At 34.2% G+C, this 27,935-nt stretch overlaps 27 non-coding genes across 27 annotated transcripts; all 27 read right to left on the bottom strand.

Annotated features, from left to right (window-relative positions):
- Window positions 1-1,232: 1,232 nt before the first annotated feature.
- On the bottom strand, window positions 1,233-1,314 carry TRNAS-UGA (transfer RNA serine (anticodon UGA)). The gene has a single exon. It is a non-coding gene; the product is annotated as a tRNA-Ser (tRNA).
- A 1,479-nt stretch (window positions 1,315-2,793) lies between these two features.
- TRNAS-UGA (transfer RNA serine (anticodon UGA)) lies at window positions 2,794-2,875 on the bottom strand. Its single transcript has one exon. It is a non-coding gene; the product is annotated as a tRNA-Ser (tRNA).
- A 1,479-nt stretch (window positions 2,876-4,354) lies between these two features.
- On the bottom strand, window positions 4,355-4,436 carry TRNAS-UGA (transfer RNA serine (anticodon UGA)). Its single transcript has one exon. It is a non-coding gene; the product is annotated as a tRNA-Ser (tRNA).
- Window positions 4,437-5,915: 1,479 nt separating this feature from the next.
- Window positions 5,916-5,997, bottom strand: TRNAS-UGA (transfer RNA serine (anticodon UGA)). Its single transcript has one exon. It is a non-coding gene; the product is annotated as a tRNA-Ser (tRNA).
- Window positions 5,998-7,476: 1,479 nt separating this feature from the next.
- Window positions 7,477-7,558, bottom strand: TRNAS-UGA (transfer RNA serine (anticodon UGA)). The gene has a single exon. It is a non-coding gene; the product is annotated as a tRNA-Ser (tRNA).
- A 3,040-nt stretch (window positions 7,559-10,598) lies between these two features.
- TRNAP-UGG (transfer RNA proline (anticodon UGG)) lies at window positions 10,599-10,680 on the bottom strand. Its single transcript has one exon. It is a non-coding gene; the product is annotated as a tRNA-Pro (tRNA).
- Window positions 10,681-11,623: 943 nt separating this feature from the next.
- On the bottom strand, window positions 11,624-11,705 carry TRNAS-CGA (transfer RNA serine (anticodon CGA)). The gene has a single exon. It is a non-coding gene; the product is annotated as a tRNA-Ser (tRNA).
- Window positions 11,706-12,180: 475 nt separating this feature from the next.
- On the bottom strand, window positions 12,181-12,262 carry TRNAS-UGA (transfer RNA serine (anticodon UGA)). Its single transcript has one exon. It is a non-coding gene; the product is annotated as a tRNA-Ser (tRNA).
- A 943-nt stretch (window positions 12,263-13,205) lies between these two features.
- On the bottom strand, window positions 13,206-13,287 carry TRNAS-CGA (transfer RNA serine (anticodon CGA)). The gene has a single exon. It is a non-coding gene; the product is annotated as a tRNA-Ser (tRNA).
- Window positions 13,288-13,762: 475 nt separating this feature from the next.
- TRNAS-UGA (transfer RNA serine (anticodon UGA)) lies at window positions 13,763-13,844 on the bottom strand. The gene has a single exon. It is a non-coding gene; the product is annotated as a tRNA-Ser (tRNA).
- Window positions 13,845-15,323: 1,479 nt separating this feature from the next.
- Window positions 15,324-15,405, bottom strand: TRNAS-UGA (transfer RNA serine (anticodon UGA)). Its single transcript has one exon. It is a non-coding gene; the product is annotated as a tRNA-Ser (tRNA).
- A 1,211-nt stretch (window positions 15,406-16,616) lies between these two features.
- On the bottom strand, window positions 16,617-16,698 carry TRNAS-UGA (transfer RNA serine (anticodon UGA)). The gene has a single exon. It is a non-coding gene; the product is annotated as a tRNA-Ser (tRNA).
- A 943-nt stretch (window positions 16,699-17,641) lies between these two features.
- Window positions 17,642-17,720, bottom strand: TRNAS-CGA (transfer RNA serine (anticodon CGA)). The gene has a single exon. It is a non-coding gene; the product is annotated as a tRNA-Ser (tRNA).
- A 210-nt stretch (window positions 17,721-17,930) lies between these two features.
- Window positions 17,931-18,012, bottom strand: TRNAS-UGA (transfer RNA serine (anticodon UGA)). The gene has a single exon. It is a non-coding gene; the product is annotated as a tRNA-Ser (tRNA).
- Window positions 18,013-18,955: 943 nt separating this feature from the next.
- On the bottom strand, window positions 18,956-19,034 carry TRNAS-UGA (transfer RNA serine (anticodon UGA)). Its single transcript has one exon. It is a non-coding gene; the product is annotated as a tRNA-Ser (tRNA).
- A 210-nt stretch (window positions 19,035-19,244) lies between these two features.
- Window positions 19,245-19,326, bottom strand: TRNAS-UGA (transfer RNA serine (anticodon UGA)). The gene has a single exon. It is a non-coding gene; the product is annotated as a tRNA-Ser (tRNA).
- A 1,211-nt stretch (window positions 19,327-20,537) lies between these two features.
- TRNAS-UGA (transfer RNA serine (anticodon UGA)) lies at window positions 20,538-20,619 on the bottom strand. The gene has a single exon. It is a non-coding gene; the product is annotated as a tRNA-Ser (tRNA).
- Window positions 20,620-21,563: 944 nt separating this feature from the next.
- TRNAS-CGA (transfer RNA serine (anticodon CGA)) lies at window positions 21,564-21,642 on the bottom strand. The gene has a single exon. It is a non-coding gene; the product is annotated as a tRNA-Ser (tRNA).
- Window positions 21,643-21,852: 210 nt separating this feature from the next.
- TRNAS-UGA (transfer RNA serine (anticodon UGA)) lies at window positions 21,853-21,934 on the bottom strand. Its single transcript has one exon. It is a non-coding gene; the product is annotated as a tRNA-Ser (tRNA).
- A 944-nt stretch (window positions 21,935-22,878) lies between these two features.
- On the bottom strand, window positions 22,879-22,957 carry TRNAS-CGA (transfer RNA serine (anticodon CGA)). The gene has a single exon. It is a non-coding gene; the product is annotated as a tRNA-Ser (tRNA).
- Window positions 22,958-23,167: 210 nt separating this feature from the next.
- Window positions 23,168-23,249, bottom strand: TRNAS-UGA (transfer RNA serine (anticodon UGA)). The gene has a single exon. It is a non-coding gene; the product is annotated as a tRNA-Ser (tRNA).
- A 943-nt stretch (window positions 23,250-24,192) lies between these two features.
- Window positions 24,193-24,271, bottom strand: TRNAS-CGA (transfer RNA serine (anticodon CGA)). Its single transcript has one exon. It is a non-coding gene; the product is annotated as a tRNA-Ser (tRNA).
- Window positions 24,272-24,481: 210 nt separating this feature from the next.
- Window positions 24,482-24,563, bottom strand: TRNAS-UGA (transfer RNA serine (anticodon UGA)). The gene has a single exon. It is a non-coding gene; the product is annotated as a tRNA-Ser (tRNA).
- Window positions 24,564-25,506: 943 nt separating this feature from the next.
- Window positions 25,507-25,585, bottom strand: TRNAS-CGA (transfer RNA serine (anticodon CGA)). The gene has a single exon. It is a non-coding gene; the product is annotated as a tRNA-Ser (tRNA).
- Window positions 25,586-25,795: 210 nt separating this feature from the next.
- TRNAS-UGA (transfer RNA serine (anticodon UGA)) lies at window positions 25,796-25,877 on the bottom strand. Its single transcript has one exon. It is a non-coding gene; the product is annotated as a tRNA-Ser (tRNA).
- Window positions 25,878-26,819: 942 nt separating this feature from the next.
- On the bottom strand, window positions 26,820-26,898 carry TRNAS-CGA (transfer RNA serine (anticodon CGA)). Its single transcript has one exon. It is a non-coding gene; the product is annotated as a tRNA-Ser (tRNA).
- Window positions 26,899-27,108: 210 nt separating this feature from the next.
- TRNAS-UGA (transfer RNA serine (anticodon UGA)) lies at window positions 27,109-27,190 on the bottom strand. Its single transcript has one exon. It is a non-coding gene; the product is annotated as a tRNA-Ser (tRNA).
- Window positions 27,191-27,935: the final 745 nt, after the last annotated feature.

Genomic DNA, 27,935 nt, shown 5'->3' with positions numbered 1-27,935 from the left:
GTATATGTGAAATAATTAGTTCATAACATCAAGGCTGCAAACTAGGATTAAATCAAGATTAGGATACAATGGTGAGTATGATGGTTTCCAAAAAATATTGATTTAAATTTTTCAATTACTGTTTATGTTTTAAAAAGAAACAGCTCATGTCAGTGTTATAGAGATATATTTAAGATTAACTTTAAGATGGGAAAGATTTCCTGAGCTTGGTGGCAATTGTTGATTATGATGAAGATGATAATATGTTCTGGAATGAACAAATAAACTTTGTTATGTATCTTACAAAGTGGCTGATGGAAATAATTGCAATACATTCACTGTAATTCCACAGATAGCACTACAGTTTTGTGATATTTGAAAGTATCTGATATGCACATTTCTTCCTAGTGCTGCTGATTTGTTAATTAAAAGTTTAGTTGTTATTAACAAAACTAATTTTAACTCAGATCTACACATAAATAACCATTACATCATGAAACAGTAAAAAAAATTTGGAGATGGTTTGATGACATGTTCCTAAAATGCAGGAAGAGCCTCACTGTCTGAGATCACATGCTTCAAAAAGCAGTCCATTGTGAAATAGGATGCAAGTGAAGGTGATTTAGGATGAGACAGTTACATTGTTTAACATAACATATTTTGCTTTTCTACATCTTAAATGCATATTGTGTTTTTAAATAAGTTTGAAAAGCAAAACGTAGCTGGCAGGATTTGAACCTGCGCGAGTCCATCACCTTAACCACTCGGCCACAACTACCTGCACGTTGATTTTGTGATGAGCTTCTGTGGAAAAATAATTGCTTTCCATTTCATGATTGTCATTTAAAACCTGTTCCAATTTCTATTTGGTGGCTGCTATATTAATAGTCAAACTATGTGAAATATAATAGCTAGTATAGTTTCCTAGAAAATAAAGGAGTCAAGGAAGTATGATCTTCGTTTTTCACATGCTCGAAAAGCAAGACGTAGCTGGCAGGATTTGAACCTGCGCGAGTCCATTGCCTTAACCACTCGGCCACAACTACCTGCACGTTGATTTTGTGATGAGCTTCTGTGGAAAAATAATTGCTTTCCATTTCATGATTGTCATTTAAAACCTGTTGCAATTTCTATTTGGTAGCTGCTATATTAATAGACAAACTATGGGAAATATAATAGCTAGTATAGTTTCCTAGAAAATAAATGAGTCAAGGAAGTATGATCTCTGTTTTTGACATGCTCGAAAAGCAAGATGTAGCTGGCAGGATTTGAACCTGCGCGGGGAAACCCCAAAAGATTTCAAGTCCATCGTCTTAACCACTTGGCCACAACTACTTCTATTTCAGTACCCGACATTACCTGGAGTACAAAATAATTTATTATCGTTCTGTTTATTTCATTGGTCCCATGCTTATTTAATGTAGAATTAGCACACCTGCCACTGCACAATCATAAATTTGTTTATTAACATGCATTTTCTCTCATCCTTCATTACATCTCTGCAGATCTCTCAAGATCAAATTTTGCATTCTTTAGTGGCAGTATGGATATTGTGAAAGGCACATAATAGGATTCTGCAAATGTATATGTGAAATAATTAGTTCATAACATCAAGGCTGCAAACTAGGATTAAATCAAGATTAGGATACAATGGTGAGTATGATGGTTTCCAAAAAATATTGATTTAAATTTTTCAATTACTGTTTATGTTTTAAAAAGAAACAGCTCATGTCAGTGTTATAGAGATATATTTAAGATTAACTTTAAGATGGGAAAGATTTCCTGAGCTTGGTGGCAATTGTTGATTATGATGAAGATGATAATATGTTCTGGAATGAACAAATAAACTTTGTCATGTATCTTACAAAGTGGCCGATGGAAATAATTGCAATACATTCACTGAAATTCCACAGATAGCACTACAGTTTTGTGATATTTGAAAGTATCTGATATGCACATTTCTTCCTAGTGCTGCTGATTTGTTAATTAAAAGTTTAGATGTTATTAACAAAACTAATTTTAACTCAGATCTACACATAAATAACCATTACATCATGAAACAGTAAAAAAAATTTGGAGATGGTTTGATGACATGTTCCTAAAATGCAGGAAGAGCCTCACTGTCTGAGATCACGTGCTTCAAAAAGCAGTCCATTGTGAAATAGGATGCAAGTGAAGGTGATTTAGGATGAGACAGTTACATTGTTTAACATAACATATTTTGCTTTTCTACATCTTAAATGCATATTGTGTTTTTAAATAAGTTTGAAAAGCAAAACGTAGCTGGCAGGATTTGAACCTGCGCGAGTCCATCACCTTAACCACTCGGCCACAACTACCTGCACGTTGATTTTGTGATGAGCTTCTGTGGAAAAATAATTGCTTTCCATTTCATGATTGTCATTTAAAACCTGTTCCAATTTCTATTTGGTGGCTGCTATATTAATAGTCAAACTATGTGAAATATAATAGCTAGTATAGTTTCCTAGAAAATAAAGGAGTCAAGGAAGTATGATCTTTGTTTTTGACATGCTCGAAAAGCAAGACGCAGCTGGCAGGATTTGAACCTGCGCGAGTCCATCGCCTTAACCACTCGGCCACAACTACCTGCACGTTGATTTTGTGATGAGCTTCTGTGGAAAAATAATTGCTTTCCATTTCATGATTGTCATTTAAAACCTGTTGCAATTTCTATTTGTTAGCTGCTATATTAATAGACAAACTATGGGAAATATAATAGCTAGTATAGTTTCCTAGAAAATAAATGAGTCAAGGAAGTATGATCTCTGTTTTTGACATGCTCGAAAAGCAAGATGTAGCTGGCAGGATTTGAACCTGCGCGGGGAAACCCCAAAAGATTTCAAGTCCATCGTCTTAACCACTTGGCCACAACTACTTCTATTTCAGTACCCGACATTACCTGGAGTACAAAATAATTTATTATCGTTCTGTTTATTTCATTGGTCCCATGCTTATTTAATGTAGAATTAGCACACCTGCCACTGCACAATCATAAATTTGTTTATTAACATGCATTTTCTCTCATCCTTCATTACATCTCTGCAGATCTCTCAAGATCAAATTTTGCATTCTTTAGTGGCAGTATGGATATTGTGAAAGGCACATAATAGGATTCTGCAAATGTATATGTGAAATAATTAGTTCATAACATCAAGGCTGCAAACTAGGATTAAATCAAGATTAGGATACAATGGTGAGTATGATGGTTTCCAAAAAATATTGATTTAAATTTTTCAATTACTGTTTATGTTTTAAAAAGAAACAGCTCATGTCAGTGTTATAGAGATATATTTAAGATTAACTTTAAGATGGGAAAGATTTCCTGAGCTTGGTGGCAATTGTTGATTATGATGAAGATGATAATATGTTCTGGAATGAACAAATAAACTTTGTTATGTATCTTACAAAGTGGCTGATGGAAATAATTGCAATACATTCACTGTAATTCCACAGATAGCACTACAGTTTTGTGATATTTGAAAGTATCTGATATGCACATTTCTTCCTAGTGCTGCTGATTTGTTAATTAAAAGTTTAGTTGTTATTAACAAAACTAATTTTAACTCAGATCTACACATAAATAACCATTACATCATGAAACAGTAAAAAAAATTTGGAGATGGTTTGATGACATGTTCCTAAAATGCAGGAAGAGCCTCACTGTCTGAGATCACATGCTTCAAAAAGCAGTCCATTGTGAAATAGGATGCAAGTGAAGGTGATTTAGGATGAGACAGTTACATTGTTTAACATAACATATTTTGCTTTTCTACATCTTAAATGCATATTGTGTTTTTAAATAAGTTTGAAAAGCAAAACGTAGCTGGCAGGATTTGAACCTGCGCGAGTCCATCACCTTAACCACTCGGCCACAACTACCTGCACGTTGATTTTGTGATGAGCTTCTGTGGAAAAATAATTGCTTTCCATTTCATGATTGTCATTTAAAACCTGTTCCAATTTCTATTTGGTGGCTGCTATATTAATAGTCAAACTATGTGAAATATAATAGCTAGTATAGTTTCCTAGAAAATAAAGGAGTCAAGGAAGTATGATCTTCGTTTTTCACATGCTCGAAAAGCAAGACGTAGCTGGCAGGATTTGAACCTGCGCGAGTCCATTGCCTTAACCACTCGGCCACAACTACCTGCACGTTGATTTTGTGATGAGCTTCTGTGGAAAAATAATTGCTTTCCATTTCATGATTGTCATTTAAAACCTGTTGCAATTTCTATTTGGTAGCTGCTATATTAATAGACAAACTATGGGAAATATAATAGCTAGTATAGTTTCCTAGAAAATAAAGGAGTCAAGGAAGTATGATCTCTGTTTTTGACATGCTCGAAAAGCAAGATGTAGCTGGCAGGATTTGAACCTGCGCGGGGAAACCCCAAAAGATTTCAAGTCCATCGTCTTAACCACTTGGCCACAACTACTTCTATTTCAGTACCCGACATTACCTGGAGTACAAAATAATTTATTATCGTTCTGTTTATTTCATTGGTCCCATGCTTATTTAATGTAGAATTAGCACACCTGCCACTGCACAATCATAAATTTGTTTATTAACATGCATTTTCTCTCATCCTTCATTACATCTCTGCAGATCTCTCAAGATCAAATTTTGCATTCTTTAGTGGCAGTATGGATATTGTGAAAGGCACATAATAGGATTCTGCAAATGTATATGTGAAATAATTAGTTCATAACATCAAGGCTGCAAACTAGGATTAAATCAAGATTAGGATACAATGGTGAGTATGATGGTTTCCAAAAAATATTGATTTAAATTTTTCAATTACTGTTTATGTTTTAAAAAGAAACAGCTCATGTCAGTGTTATAGAGATATATTTAAGATTAACTTTAAGATGGGAAAGATTTCCTGAGCTTGGTGGCAATTGTTGATTATGATGAAGATGATAATATGTTCTGGAATGAACAAATAAACTTTGTCATGTATCTTACAAAGTGGCCGATGGAAATAATTGCAATACATTCACTGAAATTCCACAGATAGCACTACAGTTTTGTGATATTTGAAAGTATCTGATATGCACATTTCTTCCTAGTGCTGCTGATTTGTTAATTAAAAGTTTAGATGTTATTAACAAAACTAATTTTAACTCAGATCTACACATAAATAACCATTACATCATGAAACAGTAAAAAAAATTTGGAGATGGTTTGATGACATGTTCCTAAAATGCAGGAAGAGCCTCACTGTCTGAGATCACGTGCTTCAAAAAGCAGTCCATTGTGAAATAGGATGCAAGTGAAGGTGATTTAGGATGAGACAGTTACATTGTTTAACATAACATATTTTGCTTTTCTACATCTTAAATGCATATTGTGTTTTTAAATAAGTTTGAAAAGCAAAACGTAGCTGGCAGGATTTGAACCTGCGCGAGTCCATCACCTTAACCACTCGGCCACAACTACCTGCACGTTGATTTTGTGATGAGCTTCTGTGGAAAAATAATTGCTTTCCATTTCATGATTGTCATTTAAAACCTGTTCCAATTTCTATTTGGTGGCTGCTATATTAATAGTCAAACTATGTGAAATATAATAGCTAGTATAGTTTCCTAGAAAATAAAGGAGTCAAGGAAGTATGATCTTTGTTTTTGACATGCTCGAAAAGCAAGACGTAGCTGGCAGGATTTGAACCTGCGCGAGTCCATCGCCTTAACCACTCGGCCACAACTACCTGCACGTTGATTTTGTGATGAGCTTCTGTGGAAAAATAATTGCTTTCCATTTCATGATTGTCATTTAAAACCTGTTGCAATTTCTATTTGTTAGCTGCTATATTAATAGACAAACTATGGGAAATATAATAGCTAGTATAGTTTCCTAGAAAATAAATGAGTCAAGGAAGTATGATCTCTGTTTTTGATATGCTCGAAAAGCAAGATGTAGCTGGCAGGATTTGAACCTGCGCGGGGAAACCCCAAAAGATTTCAAGTCCATCGTCTTAACCACTTGGCCACAACTACTTCTATTTCAGTACCCGACATTACCTGGAGTACAAAATAATTTATTATCGTTCTGTTTATTTCATTGGTCCCATGCTTATTTAATGTAGAATTAGCACACCTGCCACTGCACAATCATAAATTTGTTTATTAACATGCATTTTCTCTCATCCTTCATTACATCTCTGCAGATCTCTCAAGATCAAATTTTGCATTCTTTAGTGGCAGTATGGATATTGTGAAAGGCACATCATAGGATTCTGCAAATGTATATGTGAAATAATTAGTTCATAACATCAAGGCTGCAAACTAGGATTAAATCAGGATTAGGATACAATGGTGAGTATGATGGTTTCCAAAAAATATTGATTTAAATTTTTCAATTTCTGTTTATGTTTTAAAAAGAAACAGCTCATGTCAGTGTTATAGAGATATATTTAAGATTAACTTTAAGATGGGAAAGATTTCCTGAGCTTGGTGGCAATTGTTGATTATGATGAAGATGATAATATGTTCTGGAATGAACAAATAAACTTTGTCATGTATCTTACAAAGTGGCCGATGGAAATAATTGCAATACATTCACTGAAATTCCACAGATAGCACTACAGTTTTGTGATATTTGAAAGTATCTGATATGCACATTTCTTCCTAGTGCTGCTGATTTGTTAATTAAAAGTTTAGATGTTATTAACAAAACTAATTTTAACTCAGATCTACACATAAATAACCATTACATCATGAAACAGTAAAAAAAATTTGGAGATGGTTTGATGACATGTTCCTAAAATGCAGGAAGAGCCTCACTGTCTGAGATCACGTGCTTCAAAAAGCAGTCCATTGTGAAATAGGATGCAAGTGAAGGTGATTTAGGATGAGACAGTTACATTGTTTAACATAACATATTTTGCTTTTCTACATCTTAAATGCATATTGTGTTTTTAAATAAGTTTGAAAAGCAAAACGTAGCTGGCAGGATTTGAACCTGCGCGAGTCCATCACCTTAACCACTCGGCCACAACTACCTGCACGTTGATTTTGTGATGAGCTTCTGTGGAAAAATAATTGCTTTCCATTTCATGATTGTCATTTAAAACCTGTTCCAATTTCTATTTGGTGGCTGCTATATTAATAGTCAAACTATGTGAAATATAATAGCTAGTATAGTTTCCTAGAAAATAAAGGAGTCAAGGAAGTATGATCTTTGTTTTTGACATGCTCGAAAAGCAAGACGCAGCTGGCAGGATTTGAACCTGCGCGAGTCCATCGCCTTAACCACTCGGCCACAACTACCTGCACGTTGATTTTGTGATGAGCTTCTGTGGAAAAATAATTGCTTTCCATTTCATGATTGTCATTTAAAACCTGTTGCAATTTCTATTTGTTAGCTGCTATATTAATAGACAAACTATGGGAAATATAATAGCTAGTATAGTTTCCTAGAAAATAAATGAGTCAAGGAAGTATGATCTCTGTTTTTGACATGCTCGAAAAGCAAGATGTAGCTGGCAGGATTTGAACCTGCGCGGGGAAACCCCAAAAGATTTCAAGTCCATTGTCTTAACCACTTGGCCACAACTACTTCTATTTCAGTACCCGACATTACCTGGAGTACAAAATAATTTATTATCGTTCTGTTTATTTCATTGGTCCCATGCTTATTTAATGTAGAATTAGCACACCTGCCACTGCACAATCATAAATTTGTTTATTAACATGCATTTTCTCTCATCCTTCATTACATCTCTGCAGATCTCTCAAGATCAAATTTTGCATTCTTTAGTGGCAGTATGGATATTGTGAAAGGCACATAATAGGATTCTGCAAATGTATATGTGAAATAATTAGTTCATAACATCAAGGCTGCAAACTAGGATTAAATCAAGATTAGGATACAATGGTGAGTATGATGGTTTCCAAAAAATATTGATTTAAATTTTTCAATTACTGTTTATGTTTTAAAAAGAAACAGCTCATGTCAGTGTTATAGAGATATATTTAAGATTAACTTTAAGATGGGAAAGATTTCCTGAGCTTGGTGGCAATTGTTGATTATGATGAAGATGATAATATGTTCTGGAATGAACAAATAAACTTTGTCATGTATCTTACAAAGTGGCCGATGGAAATAATTGCAATACATTCACTGAAATTCCACAGATAGCACTACAGTTTTGTGATATTTGAAAGTATCTGATATGCACATTTCTTCCTAGTGCTGCTGATTTGTTAATTAAAAGTTTAGATGTTATTAACAAAACTAATTTTAACTCAGATCTACACATAAATAACCATTACATCATGAAACAGTAAAAAAAATTTGGAGATGGTTTGATGACATGTTCCTAAAATGCAGGAAGAGCCTCACTGTCTGAGATCACGTGCTTCAAAAAGCAGTCCATTGTGAAATAGGATGCAAGTGAAGGTGATTTAGGATGAGACAGTTACATTGTTTAACATAACATATTTTGCTTTTCTACATCTTAAATGCATATTGTGTTTTTAAATAAGTTTGAAAAGCAAAACGTAGCTGGCAGGATTTGAACCTGCGCGAGTCCATCACCTTAACCACTCGGCCACAACTACCTGCACGTTGATTTTGTGATGAGCTTCTGTGGAAAAATAATTGCTTTCCATTTCATGATTGTCATTTAAAACCTGTTCCAATTTCTATTTGGTGGCTGCTATATTAATAGTCAAACTATGTGAAATATAATAGCTAGTATAGTTTCCTAGAAAATAAAGGAGTCAAGGAAGTATGATCTTTGTTTTTGACATGCTCGAAAAGCAAGACGTAGCTGGCAGGATTTGAACCTGCGCGAGTCCATCGCCTTAACCACTCGGCCACAACTACCTGCACGTTGATTTTGTGATGAGCTTCTGTGGAAAAATAATTGCTTTCCATTTCATGATTGTCATTTAAAACCTGTTGCAATTTCTATTTGTTAGCTGCTATATTAATAGACAAACTATGGGAAATATAATAGCTAGTATAGTTTCCTAGAAAATAAATGAGTCAAGGAAGTATGATCTCTGTTTTTGACATGCTCGAAAAGCAAGATGTAGCTGGCAGGATTTGAACCTGTGCGGGGAAACCCCATAAGATTTCAAGTCCATCGTCTTAACCACTTGGCCACAACTACTTCTATTTCAGTACCCGACATTACCTGGAGTACAAAATAATTTATTATCGTTCTGTTTATTTCATTGGTCCCATGCTTATTTAATGTAGAATTAGCACACCTGCCACTGCACAATCATAAATTTGTTTATTAACATGCATTTTCTCTCATCCTTCATTACATCTCTGCAGATCTCTCAAGATCAAATTTTGCATTCTTTAGTGGCAGTATGGATATTGTGAAAGGCACATAATAGGATTCTGCAAATGTATATGTGAAATAATTAGTTCATAACATCAAGGCTGCAAACTAGGATTAAATCAAGATTAGGATACAATGGTGAGTATGATGGTTTCCAAAAAATATTGATTTAAATTTTTCAATTACTGTTTATGTTTTAAAAAGAAACAGCTCATGTCAGTGTTATAGAGATATATTTAAGATTAACTTTAAGATGGGAAAGATTTCCTGAGCTTGGTGGCAATTGTTGATTATGATGAAGATGATAATATGTTCTGGAATGAACAAATAAACTTTGTCATGTATCTTACAAAGTGGCCGATGGAAATAATTGCAATACATTCACTGAAATTCCACAGATAGCACTACAGTTTTGTGATATTTGAAAGTATCTGATATGCACATTTCTTCCTAGTGCTGCTGATTTGTTAATTAAAAGTTTAGATGTTATTAACAAAACTAATTTTAACTCAGATCTACACATAAATAACCATTACATCATGAAACAGTAAAAAAAATTTGGAGATGGTTTGATGACATGTTCCTAAAATGCAGGAAGAGCCTCACTGTCTGAGATCACGTGCTTCAAAAAGCAGTCCATTGTGAAATAGGATGCAAGTGAAGGTGATTTAGGATGAGACAGTTACATTGTTTAACATAACATATTTTGCTTTTCTACATCTTAAATGCATATTGTGTTTTTAAATAAGTTTGAAAAGCAAAACGTAGCTGGCAGGATTTGAACCTGCGCGAGTCCATCACCTTAACCACTCGGCCACAACTACCTGCACGTTGATTTTGTGATGAGCTTCTGTGGAAAAATAATTGCTTTCCATTTCATGATTGTCATTTAAAACCTGTTCCAATTTCTATTTGGTGGCTGCTATATTAATAGTCAAACTATGTGAAATATAAAAGCTAGTATAGTTTCCTAGAAAATAAAGGAGTCAAGGAAGTATGATCTTTGTTTTTGACATGCTCGAAAAGCAAGACGTAGCTGGCAGGATTTGAACCTGCGCGAGTCCATCGCCTTAACCACTCGGCCACAACTACCTGCACGTTGATTTTGTGATGAGCTTCTGTGGAAAAATAATTGCTTTCCATTTCATGATTGTCATTTAAAACCTGTTGCAATTTCTATTTGTTAGCTGCTATATTAATAGACAAACTATGGGAAATATAATAGCTAGTATAGTTTCCTAGAAAATAAATGAGTCAAGGAAGTATGATCTCTGTTTTTGACATGCTCGAAAAGCAAGATGTAGCTGGCAGGATTTGAACCTGCGCGGGGAAACCCCAAAAGATTCCAAGTCCATCGTCTTAACCACTTGGCCACAACTACTTCTATTTCAGTACCCGACATTACCTGGAGTACAAAATAATTTATTATCGTTCTGTTTATTTCATTGGTCCCATGCTTATTTAATGTAGAATTAGCACACCTGCCACTGCACAATCATAAATTTGATTATTAACATGCATTTTCTCTCATCCTTCATTACATCTCTGCAGATCTCTCAAGATCAAATTTTGCATTCTTTAGTGGCAGTATGGATATTGTGAAAGGCACATAATAGGATTCTGCAAATGTATATGTGAAATAATTAGTTCATAACATCAAGGCTGCAAACTAGGATTAAATCAAGATTAGGATACAATGGTGAGTATGATGGTTTCCAAAAAATATTGATTTAAATTTTTCAATTACTGTTTATGTTTTAAAAAGAAACAGCTCATGTCAGTGTTATAGAGATATATTTAAGATTAACTTTAAGATGGGAAAGATTTCCTGAGCTTGGTGGCAATTGTTGATTATGATGAAGATGATAATATGTTCTGGAATGAACAAATAAACTTTGTTATGTATCTTACAAAGTGGCTGATGGAAATAATTGCAATACATTCACTGTAATTCCACAGATAGCACTACAGTTTTGTGATATTTGAAAGTATCTGATATGCACATTTCTTCCTAGTGCTGCTGATTTGTTAATTAAAAGTTTAGTTGTTATTAACAAAACTAATTTTAACTCAGATCTACACATAAATAACCATTACATCATGAAACAGTAAAAAAAATTTGGAGATGGTTTGATGACATGTTCCTAAAATGCAGGAAGAGCCTCACTGTCTGAGATCACGTGCTTCAAAAAGCAGTCCATTGTGAAATAGGATGCAGGTGAAGGTGATTTAGGATGAGACAGTTACATTGTTCAACATAACATATTTTGCTTTTCGACATCTTAAATGCATATTGTGTTTTTAAATAAGTTTGAAAAGCAAAATGTAGCTGGCAGGATTTGAACCTGCGCGGGGAAACCCCAATGGATTTCGAGTCCATCGCCTTAACCACTCGGCCACAACTACCTGCATGTTGATTTTGTGATGAGCTTCTGTGGAAAAATAATTGCTTTCCATTTCATGATTGTCTTTTAAAACCAGTTGCAATTTCTATTTGGTGGCTGCTATATTAATAGTCAAACTATGTGAAATATAATAGCTAGTATAGTTTCCTAGAAAATAAAGGAGTCAAGGAAGTATGATCTTTGTTTTTGACATGCTCGAAAAGCAAGACGTAGCTGGCAGGATTTGAACCTGCGCGAGTCCATCGCCTTAACCACTCGGCCACAACTACCTGCACGTTGATTTTGTGATGAGCTTCTGTGGAAAAATAATTGCTTTCCATTTCATGATTGTCATTTAAAACCTGTTGCAATTTCTATTTGGTAGCTGCTATATTAATAGACAAACTATGGGAAATATAATAGCTAGTATAGTTTCCTAGAAAACATATGAGTCAAGGAAGTATGATCTCTGTTTTTGACATGCTCGAAAAGCAAAACGTAGCTGGCAGGATTTGAACCTGCGCGGGGAAACCCCAAAAGATTTCAAGTCCATCACCTTAACCACTCGGCCACAACTACTTCTATACCACTACCTGACATTACCTGGAGTACAAAATAATTTATTATCCTTCTGTTTATTTCATTGGTCCCATGCTTATTTAATGTAGAATTAGCACACCTGCCACTGCACAATCATAAATTTGTTTATTAACATGCATTTTCTCTCATCCTTCATTACATCTCTGCAGATCTCTCAAGATCAAATTTTGCATTCTTTAGTGGCAGTATGGATATTGTGAAAGGCACATAATAGGATTCTGCAAATGTATATGTGAAATAATTAGTTCATAACATCAAGGCTGCAAACTAGGATTAAATCAAGATTAGGATACAATGGTGAGTATGATGGTTTCCAAAAAATATTGATTTAAATTTTTCAATTACTGTTTATGTTTTAAAAAGAAACAGCTCATGTCAGTGTTATAGAGATATATTTAAGATTAACTTTAAGATGGGAAAGATTTCCTGAGCTTGGTGGCAATTGTTGATTATGATGAAGATGATAATATGTTCTGGAATGAACAAATAAACTTTGTCATGTATCTTACAAAGTGGCTGATGGAAATAATTGCAATACATTCACTGTAATTCCACAGATAGCACTACAGTTTTGTGATATTTGAAAGTATCTGATATGCACATTTCTTCCTAGTGCTGCTGATTTGTTAATTAAAAGTTTAGTTGTTATTAACAAAACTAATTTTAACTCAGATCTACACATAAATAACCATTACATCATGAAACAGTAAAAAAAATTTGGAGATGGTTTGATGACATGTTCCTAAAATGCAGGAAGAGCCTCACTGTCTGAGATCACGTGCTTCAAAAAGCAGTCCATTGTGAAATAGGATGCAGGTGAAGGTGATTTAGGATGAGACAGTTACATTGTTCAACATAACATATTTTGCTTTTCGACATCTTAAATGCATATTGTGTTTTTAAATAAGTTTGAAAAGCAAAATGTAGCTGGCAGGATTTGAACCTGCGCGGGGAAACCCCAATGGATTTCGAGTCCATCGCCTTAACCACTCGGCCACAACTACCTGCACGTTGATTTTGTGATGAGCTTCTGTGGAAAAATAATTGCTTTCCATTTCATGATTGTCTTTTAAAACCAGTTGCAATTTCTATTTGGTGGCTGCTATATTAATAGTCAAACTATGTGAAATATAATAGCTAGTATAGTTTCCTAGAAAATAAAGGAGTCAAGGAAGTATGATCTTTGTTTTTGACATGCTCGAAAAGCAAGACGTAGCTGGCAGGATTTGAACCTGCGCGAGTCCATCGCCTTAACCACTCGGCCACAACTACCTGCACGTTGATTTTGTGATGAGCTTCTGTGGAAAAATAATTGCTTTCCATTTCATGATTGTCATTTAAAACCTGTTGCAATTTCTATTTGGTAGCTGCTATATTAATAGACAAACTATGGGAAATATAATAGCTAGTATAGTTTCCTAGAAAACATATGAGTCAAGGAAGTATGATCTCTGTTTTTGACATGCTCGAAAAGCAAAACGTAGCTGGCAGGATTTGAACCTGCGCGGGGAAACCCCAAAAGATTTCAAGTCCATCACCTTAACCACTCGGCCACAACTACTTCTATACCACTACCTGACATTACCTGGAGTACAAAATAATTTATTATCCTTCTGTTTATTTCATTGGTCCCATGCTTATTTAATGTAGAATTAGCACACCTGCCACTGCACAATCATAAATTTGTTTATTAACATGCATTTTCTCTCATCCTTCATTACATCTCTGCAGATCTCTCAAGATCAAATTTTGCATTCTTTAGTGGCAGTATGGATATTGTGAAAGGCACATAATAGGATTCTGCAAATGTATATGTGAAATAATTAGTTCATAACATCAAGGCTGCAAACTAGGATTAAATCAAGATTAGGATACAATGGTGAGTATGATGGTTTCCAAAAAATATTGATTTAAATTTTTCAATTACTGTTTATGTTTTAAAAAGAAACAGCTCATGTCAGTGTTATAGAGATATATTTAAGATTAACTTTAAGATGGGAAAGATTTCCTGAGCTTGGTGGCAATTGTTGATTATGATGAAGATGATAATATGTTCTGGAATGAACAAATAAACTTTGTCATGTATCTTACAAAGTGGCCGATGGAAATAATTGCAATACATTCACTGAAATTCCACAGATAGCACTACAGTTTTGTGATATTTGAAAGTATCTGATATGCACATTTCTTCCTAGTGCTGCTGATTTGTTAATTAAAAGTTTAGATGTTATTAACAAAACTAATTTTAACTCAGATCTACACATAAATAACCATTACATCATGAAACAGTAAAAAAAATTTGGAGATGGTTTGATGACATGTTCCTAAAATGCAGGAAGAGCCTCACTGTCTGAGATCACGTGCTTCAAAAAGCAGTCCATTGTGAAATAGGATGCAAGTGAAGGTGATTTAGGATGAGACAGTTACATTGTTTAACATAACATATTTTGCTTTTCTACATCTTAAATGCATATTGTGTTTTTAAATAAGTTTGAAAAGCAAAACGTAGCTGGCAGGATTTGAACCTGCGCGAGTCCATCACCTTAACCACTCGGCCACAACTACCTGCACGTTGATTTTGTGATGAGCTTCTGTGGAAAAATAATTGCTTTCCATTTCATGATTGTCATTTAAAACCTGTTCCAATTTCTATTTGGTGGCTGCTATATTAATAGTCAAACTATGTGAAATATAAAAGCTAGTATAGTTTCCTAGAAAATAAAGGAGTCAAGGAAGTATGATCTTTGTTTTTGACATGCTCGAAAAGCAAGACGTAGCTGGCAGGATTTGAACCTGCGCGAGTCCATCGCCTTAACCACTCGGCCACAACTACCTGCACGTTGATTTTGTGATGAGCTTCTGTGGAAAAATAATTGCTTTCCATTTCATGATTGTCATTTAAAACCTGTTGCAATTTCTATTTGTTAGCTGCTATATTAATAGACAAACTATGGGAAATATAATAGCTAGTATAGTTTCCTAGAAAATAAAGGAGTCAAGGAAGTATGATCTCTGTTTTTGACATGCTCGAAAAGCAAGATGTAGCTGGCAGGATTTGAACCTGCGCGGGGAAACCCCAAAAGATTTCAAGTCCATCGTCTTAACCACTTGGCCACAACTACTTCTATTTCAGTACCCGACATTACCTGGAGTACAAAATAATTTATTATCGTTCTGTTTATTTCATTGGTCCCATGCTTATTTAATGTAGAATTAGCACACCTGCCACTGCACAATCATAAATTTGTTTATTAACATGCATTTTCTCTCATCCTTCATTACATCTCTGCAGATCTCTCAAGATCAAATTTTGCATTCTTTAGTGGCAGTATGGATATTGTGAAAGGCACATAATAGGATTCTGCAAATGTATATGTGAAATAATTAGTTCATAACATCAAGGCTGCAAACTAGGATTAAATCAAGATTAGGATACAATGGTGAGTATGATGGTTTCCAAAAAATATTGATTTAAATTTTTCAATTACTGTTTATGTTTTAAAAAGAAACAGCTCATGTCAGTGTTATAGAGATATATTTAAGATTAACTTTAAGATGGGAAAGATTTCCTGAGCTTGGTGGCAATTGTTGATTATGATGAAGATGATAATATGTTCTGGAATGAACAAATAAACTTTGTTATGTATCTTACAAAGTGGCTGATGGAAATAATTGCAATACATTCACTGTAATTCCACAGATAGCACTACAGTTTTGTGGTATTTGAAAGTATCTGATATGCACATTTCTTCCTAGTGCTGCTGATTTGTTAATTAAAAGTTTAGTTGTTATTAACAAAACTAATTTTAACTCAGATCTACACATAAATAACCATTACATCATGAAACAGTAAAAAAAATTTGGAGATGGTTTGATGACATGTTCCTAAAATGCAGGAAGAGCCTCAGTGTCTGAGATCACGTGCTTCAAAAAGCAGTCCATTGTGAAATAGGATGCAAGTGAAGGTGATTTAGGATGAGACAGTTACATTGTTTAACATAACATATTTTGCTTTTCTACATCTTAAATGCATATTGTGTTTTTAAATAAGTTTGAAAAGCAAAACGTAGCTGGCAGGATTTGAACCTGCGCGAGTCCATCGCCTTAACCACTCGGCCACAACTACCTGCACGTTGATTTTGTGATGAGCTTCTGTGGAAAAATAATTGCTTTCCATTTCATGATTGTCATTTAAAACCTGTTGCAATTTCTATTTGGTAGCTGCTATATTAATAGACAAACTATGGGAAATATAATAGCTAGTATAGTTTCCTAGAAAATAAATGAGTCAAGGAAGTATGATCTCTGTTTTTGACATGCTTGAAAAGCAAGATGTAGCTTGCAGGATTTGAACCTGCGCGGGGAAACCCCAAAAGACTTCAAGTCCATCGCCTTAACCACTCGGCCACAACTACTTCTATACCACTACCCGACATTACCTGGAGTACAAAATAATTTATTATCGTTCTGTTTATTTCATTGGTCCCATGCTTATTTAATATAGAAATAGCACACCTGCCACTGCACAATCATAAATTTGTTTATTAACATGCATTTTCTCTCATCCTTCATTACATCTCTGCAGATCTCTCAAGATCAAATTTTGCATTCTTTAGTGGCAGTATGGATATTGTGAAAGGCACATCATAGGGTTCTGCAAATGTATATGTGAAATAATTAGTTCATAACATCAAGGCTGCAAACTAGGATTAAATCAGGATTAGGATACAATGGTGAGTATGATGGTTTCCAAAAAATATTGATTTAAATTTTTCAATTTCTGTTTATGTTTTAAAAAGAAACAGCTCATGTCAGTGTTATAGATGTATATTTAAGATTAACTTTAAGATGGGAAAGATTTCCTGAGCTTGGTGGCAATTGTTGATTATGATGAAGATGATAATATGTTCTGGAATGAACAAATAAACTTTGTCATGTATCTTACATAGTGGCCGATGGAAATAATTGCAATACATTCACTGTAATTCCACAGATAGCACTACAGTTTTGTGATATTTGAAAGTATCTGATATGCACATTTCTTCCTAGTGCTGCTGATTTGTTAATTAAAAGTTTAGTTGTTATTAACAAAACTAATTTTAACTCAGATCTACACATAAATAACCATTACATCATGAAACAGTAAAAAAAAATTGGAGATGGTTTAATGACATGTTCCTAAAATGCAGGAAGAGCCTCACTGTCTGAGATCACGTGCTTCAAAAAGCAGTCCATTGTGAAATAGGATGCAGGTGAAGGTGATTTAGGATGAGACAGTTACATTGTTCAACATAACATATTTTGCTTTTCTACATCTTAAATGCATATTGTGTTTTTAAATAAGTTTGAAAAGCAAAATGTAGCTGGCAGGATTTAAACCTGCACGGGGAAACCCCAATGGATTTCGAGTCCATCGCCTTAACCACTCTGCCACAACTAGCTGCACGTTGATTTTGTGATGAGCTTCTGTGGAAAAATAATTGCTTTCCATTTCATGATTGTCATTTAAAACCTGTTGCAATTTCTATTTGGTAGCTGCTATATTAATAGACAAACTATGGGAAATATAATAGCTAGTACAGTTTCCATGAAAATAAAGGAGTCAAGGAAGTATGATCTTTGTTTTTTACATGCTCGAAAAGCAAGACGTAGCTGGCAGGATTTGAACCTGCGCGGGGAAACCCCAATGGATTTCAAGTCCATCGCCTTAACCACTCGGCCACAACTACTTCTATACCACTACCCGACATTACCTGGAGTACAAAATAATTTATTATCGTTCTGTTTATTTCATTGGTCCCATGCTTATTTAATGTAGAATTAGCACACCTGCCACTGCACAATCATAAATTTGTTTATTAACATGCATTTTCTCTCATCATTCATTTCATCTCTGCAGATCTCTCAAGATCAAATTTTGCATTCTTTAGTGGCAGTATGGATATTGTGAAAGGCACATCATAGGATTCTGCAAATGTATATGTGAAATAATTAGTTCATAACATCAAGGCTGCAAACTAGGATTAAATCAGGATTAGGATACAATGGTGAGTATGATGGTTTCCAAAAAATATTGATTTAAATTTTTCCATTTCTGTTTATGTTTTAAAAAGAAACAGCTCATGTCAGTGTTATAGAGATATATTTAAGATTAACTTTAAGATGGGAAAGATTTCCTGAGCTTGGTGGCAATTGTTGATTATGATGAAGATGATAATATGTTCTGGAATGAACAAATAAACTTTGTTATGTATCTTACAAAGTGGCTGATGGAAATAATTGCAATACATTCACTGTAATTCCTCAGATAGCACTACAGTTTTGTGATTTTTGAAAGTATCTGATATGCACATTTCTTCCTAGTGCTGCTGATTTGTTAATTAAAAGTTTAGTTGTTATTAACAAAACTAATTTTAACTCAGATCTACACATAAATAACCATTACATCATGATATAGTAAAAAAAATTTGGAGATGGTTTAATGACATGTTCCTAAAATGCAGGAAGAGCCTCACTGTCTGAGATCACGTGCTTCAAAAAGCAGTCCATTTTGAAATAGGATGCAGGTGAAGGTGATTTAGGATGAGACAGTTACATTGTTCAACATAACATATTTTGCTTTTCTACATCTTAAATGCATATTGTGTTTTTAAATAAGTTTGAAAAGCAAAATGTAGCTGGCAGGATTTGAACCTGCGCGGGGAAACCCCAATGGATTTCAAGTCCATCGCCTTAACCACCCGGCCACAACTAGCTGCACGTTGATTTTGTGATGAGCTACTGTGGAAAAATAATTGCTTTCCATTTCATGATTGTCATTTAAAACCTGTTGCAATTTCTATTTGGTAGCTGCTATATTAATAGACAAACTATGGGAAATATAATAGCTAGTATAGTTTCCTAGAAAATAAAGGAGTCAAGGAAGTATGATCTCTGTTTTTTACATGCTCGAAAAGCAAGATGTAGCTGGCAGGATTTGAACCTGCACGGGGAAAACCCAATGGATTTCAAGTCCATCGCCTTAACCACTTGGCCACAACTACTTCTATTCCAGCACCCGACATTACCTGGAGTACAAAATAATTTATTATCGTTCTGTTTATTTCATTGGTCCCATGCTTATTTAATGTAGAATTAGCACACCTGCCACTGCACAATCATAAATTTGTTTATTAACATGCATTTTCTCTCATCCTTCATTACATCTCTGCAGATCTCTCAAGATCAAATTTTGCATTCTTTAGTGGCAGTATGGATATTGTGAAAGGCACATAATAGGATTCTGCAAATGTATATGTGAAATAATTAGTTCATAACATCAAGGCTGCAAACTAGGATTAAATCAAGATTAGGATACAATGGTGAGTATGATGGTTTCCAAAAAATATTGATTTAAATTTTTCAATTACTGTTTATGTTTTAAAAAGAAACAGCTCATGTCAGTGTTATAGAGATATATTTAAGATTAACTTTAAGATGGGAAAGATTTCCTGAGCTTGGTGGCAATTGTTGATTATGATGAAGATGATAATATGTTCTGGAATGAACAAATAAACTTTGTTATGTATCTTACAAAGTGGCTGATGGAAATAATTGCAATACATTCACTGTAATTCCACAGATAGCACTACAGTTTTGTGGTATTTGAAAGTATCTGATATGCACATTTCTTCCTAGTGCTGCTGATTTGTTAATTAAAAGTTTAGTTGTTATTAACAAAACTAATTTTAACTCAGATCTACACATAAATAACCATTACATCATGAAACAGTAAAAAAAATTTGGAGATGGTTTGATGACATGTTCCTAAAATGCAGGAAGAGCCTCAGTGTCTGAGATCACGTGCTTCAAAAAGCAGTCCATTGTGAAATAGGATGCAAGTGAAGGTGATTTAGGATGAGACAGTTACATTGTTTAACATAACATATTTTGCTTTTCTACATCTTAAATGCATATTGTGTTTTTAAATAAGTTTGAAAAGCAAAACGTAGCTGGCAGGATTTGAACCTGCGCGAGTCCATCGCCTTAACCACTCGGCCACAACTACCTGCACGTTGATTTTGTGATGAGCTTCTGTGGAAAAATAATTGCTTTCCATTTCATGATTGTCATTTAAAACCTGTTGCAATTTCTATTTGGTAGCTGCTATATTAATAGACAAACTATGGGAAATATAATAGCTAGTATAGTTTCCTAGAAAATAAATGAGTCAAGGAAGTATGATCTCTGTTTTTGACATGCTCGAAAAGCAAGATGTAGCTTGCAGGATTTGAACCTGCGCGGGGAAACCCCAAAAGACTTCAAGTCCATCGCCTTAACCACTCGGCCACAACTACTTCTATACCACTACCCGACATTACCTGGAGTACAAAATAATTTATTATCGTTCTGTTTATTTCATTTGTCCCATGCTTATTTAATATAGAAATAGCACACCTGCCACTGCACAATCATAAATTTGTTTATTAACATGCATTTTCTCTCATCCTTCATTACATCTCTGCAGATCTCTCAAGATCAAATTTTGCATTCTTTAGTGGCAGTATGGATATTGTGAAAGGCACATCATAGGGTTCTGCAAATGTATATGTGAAATAATTAGTTCATAACATCAAGGCTGCAAACTAGGATTAAATCAGGATTAGGATACAATGGTGAGTATGATGGTTTCCAAAAAATATTGATTTAAATTTTTCAATTTCTGTTTATGTTTTAAAAAGAAACAGCTCATGTCAGTGTTATAGATGTATATTTAAGATTAACTTTAAGATGGGAAAGATTTCCTGAGCTTGGTGGCAATTGTTGATTATGATGAAGATGATAATATGTTCTGGAATGAACAAATAAACTTTGTCATGTATCTTACATAGTGGCCGATGGAAATAATTGCAATACATTCACTGTAATTCCACAGATAGCACTACAGTTTTGTGATATTTGAAAGTATCTGATATGCACATTTCTTCCTAGTGCTGCTGATTTGTTAATTAAAAGTTTAGTTGTTATTAACAAAACTAATTTTAACTCAGATCTACACATAAATAACCATTACATCATGAAACAGTAAAAAAAAATTTGGAGATGGTTTAATGACATGTTCCTAAAATGCAGGAAGAGCCTCACTGTCTGAGATCACGTGCTTCAAAAAGCAGTCCATTGTGAAATAGGATGCAGGTGAAGGTGATTTAGGATGAGACAGTTACATTGTTCAACATAACATATTTTGCTTTTCTACATCTTAAATGCATATTGTGTTTTTAAATAAGTTTGAAAAGCAAAATGTAGCTGGCAGGATTTGAACCTGCGCGGGGAAACCCCAATGGATTTCGAGTCCATCGCCTTAACCACTCTGCCACAACTAGCTGCTCGTTGATTTTGTGATGAGCTTCTGTGGAAAAATAATTGCTTTCCATTTCATGATTGTCATTTAAAACCTGTTGCAATTTCTATTTGGTAGCTGCTATATTAATAGACAAACTATGGGAAATATAATAGCTAGTATAGTTTCCTAGAAAATAAAGGAGTCAAGGAAGTATGATCTTTGTTTTTTACATGCTCGAAAAGCAAGACGTAGCTGGCAGGATTTGAACCCGTGCGGGGAAACCCCAATGGATTTCAAGTCCATTGCCTTAACCACTTGGCCACAACTACTTCTATACCACTACCCGACATTACCTGGAGTACAAAATAATTTATTATTGTTCTGTTTATTTCATTGGTCCCATGCTTATTTAATGTAGAATTAGCACACCTGCCACTGCACAATCATAAATTTGTTTATTAACATGCATTTTCTCTCATCCTTCATTACATCTCTGCAGATCTCTCAAGATCAAATTTTGCATTCTTTAGTGGCAGTATGGATATTGTGAAAGGCACATCATAGGATTCTGCAAATGTATATGTGAAATAATTAGTTCATAACATCAAGGCTGCAAACTAGGATTAAATCAGGATTAGGATACAATGGTGAGTATGATGGTTTCCAAAAAATATTGATTTAAATTTTTCCATTTCTGTTTATGTTTTAAAAAGAAACAGCTCATGTCAGTGTTATAGAGATATATTTAAGATTAACTTTAAGATGGGAAAGATTTCCTGAGCTTGGTGGCAATTGTTGATTATGATGAAGATGATAATATGTTCTGGAATGAACAAATAAACTTTGTCATGTATCTTACAAAGTGGCCGATGGAAATAATTGCAATACATTCACTGTAATTCCACAGATAGCACTACAGTTTTGTGATATTTGAAAGTATCTGATATGCACATTTCTTCCTAGTGCTGCTGATTTGTTAATTAAAAGTTTAGTTGTTATTAACAAAACTAATTTTAACTCAGATCTACACATAAATAACCATTACATCATGAAACAGTAAAAAAAAATTTGGAGATGGTTTAATGACATGTTCCTAAAATGCAGGAAGAGCCTCACTGTCTGAGATCACGTGCTTCAAAAAGCAGTCCATTGTGAAATAGGATGCAGGTGAAGGTGATTTAGGATGAGACAGTTACATTGTTCAACATAACATATTTTGCTTTTCTACATCTTAAATGCATATTGTGTTTTTAAATAAGTTTGAAAAGCAAAATGTAGCTGGCAGGATTTGAACCTGCGCGGGGAAACCCCAATGGATTTCGAGTCCATCGCCTTAACCACTCTGCCACAACTAGCTGCTCGTTGATTTTGTGATGAGCTTCTGTGGAAAAATAATTGCTTTCCATTTCATGATTGTCATTTAAAACCTGTTGCAATTTCTATTTGGTAGCTGCTATATTAATAGACAAACTATGGGAAATATAATAGCTAGTATAGTTTCCTAGAAAATAAAGGAGTCAAGGAAGTATGATCTTTGTTTTTTACATGCTCGAAAAGCAAGACGTAGCTGGCAGGATTTGAACCCGTGCGGGGAAACCCCAATGGATTTCAAGTCCATTGCCTTAACCACTTGGCCACAACTACTTCTATACCACTATCCGACATTACCTGGAGTACAAAATAATTTATTATTGTTCTGTTTATTTCATTGGTCCCATGCTTATTTAATGTAGAATTAGCACACCTGCCACTGCACAATCATAAATTTGTTTATTAACATGCATTTTCTCTCATCCTTCATTACATCTCTGCAGATCTCTCAAGATCAAATTTTGCATTCTTTAGTGGCAGTATGGATATTGTGAAAGGCACATCATAGGATTCTGCAAATGTATATGTGAAATAATTAGTTCATAACATCAAGGCTGCAAACTAGGATTAAATCAGGATTAGGATACAATGGTGAGTATGATGGTTTCCAAAAAATATTGATTTAAATTTTTCCATTTCTGTTTATGTTTTAAAAAGAAACAGCTCATGTCAGTGTTATAGAGATATATTTAAGATTAACTTTAAGATGGGAAAGATTTCCTGAGCTTGGTGGCAATTGTTGATTATGATGAAGATGATAATATGTTCTGGAATGAACAAATAAACTTTGTCATGTATCTTACAAAGTGGCCGATGGAAATAATTGCAATACATTCACTGTAATTCCACAGATAGCACTACAGTTTTGTGATATTTGAAAGTATCTGATATGCACATTTCTTCCTAGTGCTGCTGATTTGTTAATTAAAAGTTTAGTTGTTATTAACAAAACTAATTTTAACTCAGATCTACACATAAATAACCATTACATCATGAAACAGTAAAAAAAATTTGGAGATGGTTTAATGACATGTTCCTAAAATGCAGGAAGAGCCTCACTGTCTGAGATCACGTGCTTCAAAAAGCAGTCCATTGTGAAATAGGATGCAGGTGAAGGTGATTTAGGATGAGACAGTTACATTGTTCAACATAACATATTTTGCTTTTCTACATCTTAAATGCATATTGTGTTTTTAAATAAGTTTGAAAAGCAAAATGTAGCTGGCAGGATTTGAACCTGCGCGGGGAAACCCCAATGGATTTCGAGTCCATCGCCTTAACCACTCTGCCACAACTAGCTGCTCGTTGATTTTGTGATGAGCTTCTGTGGAAAAATAATTGCTTTCCATTTCATGATTGTCATTTAAAACCTGTTGCAATTTCTATTTGGTAGCTGCTATATTAATAGACAAACTATGGGAAATATAATAGCTAGTATAGTTTCCTAGAAAATAAAGGAGTCAAGGAAGTATGATCTTTGTTTTTTACATGCTCGAAAAGCAAGACGTAGCTGGCAGGATTTGAACCTGTGCGGGGAAACCCCAATGGATTTCAAGTCCATTGCCTTAACCACTTGGCCACAACTACTTCTGTACCACTACCCGACATTACCTGGAGTACAAAATAATTTATTATTGTTCTGTTTATTTCATTGGTCCCATGCTTATTTAATGTAGAATTAGCACACCTGCCACTGCACAATCATAAATTTGTTTATTAACATGCATTTTCTCTCATCCTTCATTACATCTCTGCAGATCTCTCAAGATCAAATTTTGCATTCTTTAGTGGCAGTATGGATATTGTGAAAGGCACATCATTGGATTCTGCAAATGTATATGTGAAACAATTAGTTCATAACATCAAGGCTGCAAACTAGGATTAAATCAGGATTAGGATACAATGGTGAGTATGATGGTTTCCAAAAAATATTGATTTAAATTTTTCCATTTCTATTTATGTTTTAAAAAGAATCAGCTCATGTCAGTGTTATAGAGATATATTTAAGATTAACTTTAAGATGGGAAAGATTTCCTGAGCTTGGTGGCAATTGTTGATTATGATGAAGATGATAATATGTTCTGGAATGAACAAATAAACTTTGTCATGTATCTTACAAAGTGGCCGATGGAAATAATTGCAATACATTCACTGTAATTCCACAGATAGCACTACAGTTTTGTGATATTTGAAAGTATCTGATATGCACATTTCTTCCTAGTGCTGCTGATTTCTTAATTAAAAGTTTAGTTGTTATTAACAAAACTAATTTTAACTCAGATCTACACATAAATAACCATTACATCATGAAACAGTAAAAAAAAATTGGAGATGGTTTAATGACATGTTCCTAAAATGCAGGAAGAGCCTCACTGTCTGAGATCACGTGCTTCAAAAAGCAGTCCATTGTGAAATAGGATGCAGGTGAAGGTGATTTAGGATGAGACAGTTACATTGTTCAACATAACATATTTTGCTTTTCTACATCTTAAATGCATATTGTGTTTTTAAATAAGTTTGAAAAGCAAAATGTAGCTGGCAGGATTTAAACCTGCGCGGGGAAACCCCAATGGATTTCGAGTCCATCGCCTTAACCACTCTGCCACAACTAGCTGCACGTTGATTTTGTGATGAGCTTCTGTGGAAAAATAATTGCTTTCCATTTCATGATTGTCATTTAAAACCTGTTGCAATTTCTATTTGGTAGCTGCTATATTAATAGACAAACTATGGGAAATATAATAGCTAGTACAGTTTCCATGAAAATAAAGGAGTCAAGGAAGTATGATCTTTGTTTTTTACATGCTCGAAAAGCAAGACATAGCTGGCAGGATTTGAACCTGCGCGGGGAAACCCCAATGGATTTCAAGTCCATCGCCTTAACCACTCGGCCACAACTACTTCTATACCACTACCCGACATTACCTGGAATACAAAATAATTTATTATCGTTCTGTTTATTTCATTGGTCCCATGCTTATTTAATGTAGAATTAGCACACCTGCCACTGCACAATCATAAATTTGTTTATTAACATGCATTTTCTCTCATCATTCATTACATCTCTGCAGATCTCTCAAGATCAAATTTTGCATTCTTTAGTGGCAGTATGGATATTGTGAAAGGCACATCATAGGATTCTGCAAATGTATATGTGAAATAATTAGTTCATAACATCAAGGCTGCAAACTAGGATTAAATCAGGATTAGGATACAATGGTGAGTATGATGGTTTCCAAAAAATATTGATTTAAATTTTTCAATTACTATTTATGTTTTAAAAAGAAACAGCTCATGTCAGTGTTATAGAGATATATTTAAGATTAACTTTAAGATGGGAAAGATTTCCTGAGCTTGGTGGCAATTGTTGATTATGATGAAGATGATAATATGTTCTGGAATGAACAAATAAACTTTGTTATGTATCTTACAAAGTGGCTGATGGAAATAATTGCAATACATTCACTGTAATTCCTCAGATAGCACTACAGTTTTGTGATATTTGAAAGTATCTGATATGCACATTTCCTCCTAGTGCTGCTGATTTGTTAATTAAAAGTTTAGTTGTTATTAACAAAACTAATTTTAACTCAGATCTACACATAAATAACCATTACATCATGAAACAGTAAAAAAAATTTGGAGATGGTTTAATGACATTTTCTTAAATTCAGGAAGAGCCTCACTGTCTGAGATCACGTGCTTCAAAAAGCAGTCCATTGTGAAATAGGATGCAGGTGAAGGTGATTTAGGATGAGACAGTTACATTGTTCAACATAACATATTTTGCTTTTCTACATCTTAAATGCATATTGTGTTTTTAAATAAGTTTGAAAAGCAAAACGTAGCTGGCAGGATTTGAACCTGCGCGGGGAAACCCCAATGGATTTCGAGTCCATCGCCTTAACCACTCTGCCACAACTAGCTGCACGTTGATTTTGTGATGAGCTTCTGTGGAAAAATAATTGCTTTCCATTTCATGATTGTCATTTAAAACCTGTTGCAATTTCTATTTGGTAGCTGCTATATTAGTAGACAAACTATGGGAAATATAATAGCTAGTACAGTTTCCATGAAAATAAAGGAGTCAAGGAAGTATGATCTTTGTTTTATACATGCTCGAAAAGCAAGACGTAGCTGGCAGGATTTGAACCTGCGCGGGGAAACCCCAATGGATTTCAAGTCCATCGCCTTAACCACTCGGCCACAACCACTTCTATACCACTACCCGACATTACCTGGAATACAAAATAATTTATTATCGTTCTGTTTATTTCATTGGTCCCATGCTTATTTAATGTAGAATTAGCACACCTGCCACTGCACAATCATAAATTTGTTTATTAACATGCATTTTCTCTCATCATTCATTTCATCTCTGCAGATCTCTCAAGATCAAATTTTGCATTCTTTAGTGGCAGTATGGATATTGTGAAAGGCACATCATAGGATTCTGCAAATGTATATGTGAAATAATTAGTTCATAACATCAAGGCTGCAAACTAGGATTAAATCAGGATTAGGATACAATGGTGAGTATGATGGTTTCCAAAAAATATTGATTTAAATTTTTCAATTACTATTTATGTTTTAAAAAGAAACAGCTCATGTCAGTGTTATAGAGATATATTTAAGATTAACTTTAAGATGGGAAAGATTTCCTGAGCTTGGTGGCAATTGTTGATTATGATGAAGATGATAATATGTTCTGGAATGAACAAATAAACTTTGTTATGTATCTTACAAAGTGGCTGATGGAAATAATTGCAATACATTCACTGTAATTCCTCAGATAGCACTACAGTTTTGTGATATTTGAAAGTCTCTGATATGCACATTTCTTCCTAGTGCTGCTGATTTGTTAATTAAAAGTTTAGTTGTTATTAACAAAACTAATTTTAACTCAGATCTACACATAAATAACCATTACATCATGAAACAGTAAAAAAAATTTGGAGA

Source organism: Taudactylus pleione, unplaced genomic scaffold (genome assembly GCF_031769625.1).
Source record: "Taudactylus pleione unplaced genomic scaffold, aTauple2 ptg000085l, whole genome shotgun sequence".
NCBI lineage: Eukaryota > Metazoa > Chordata > Amphibia > Anura > Myobatrachidae > Taudactylus > Taudactylus pleione.
This window is presented reverse-complemented; position numbering and strand designations above follow the sequence as displayed.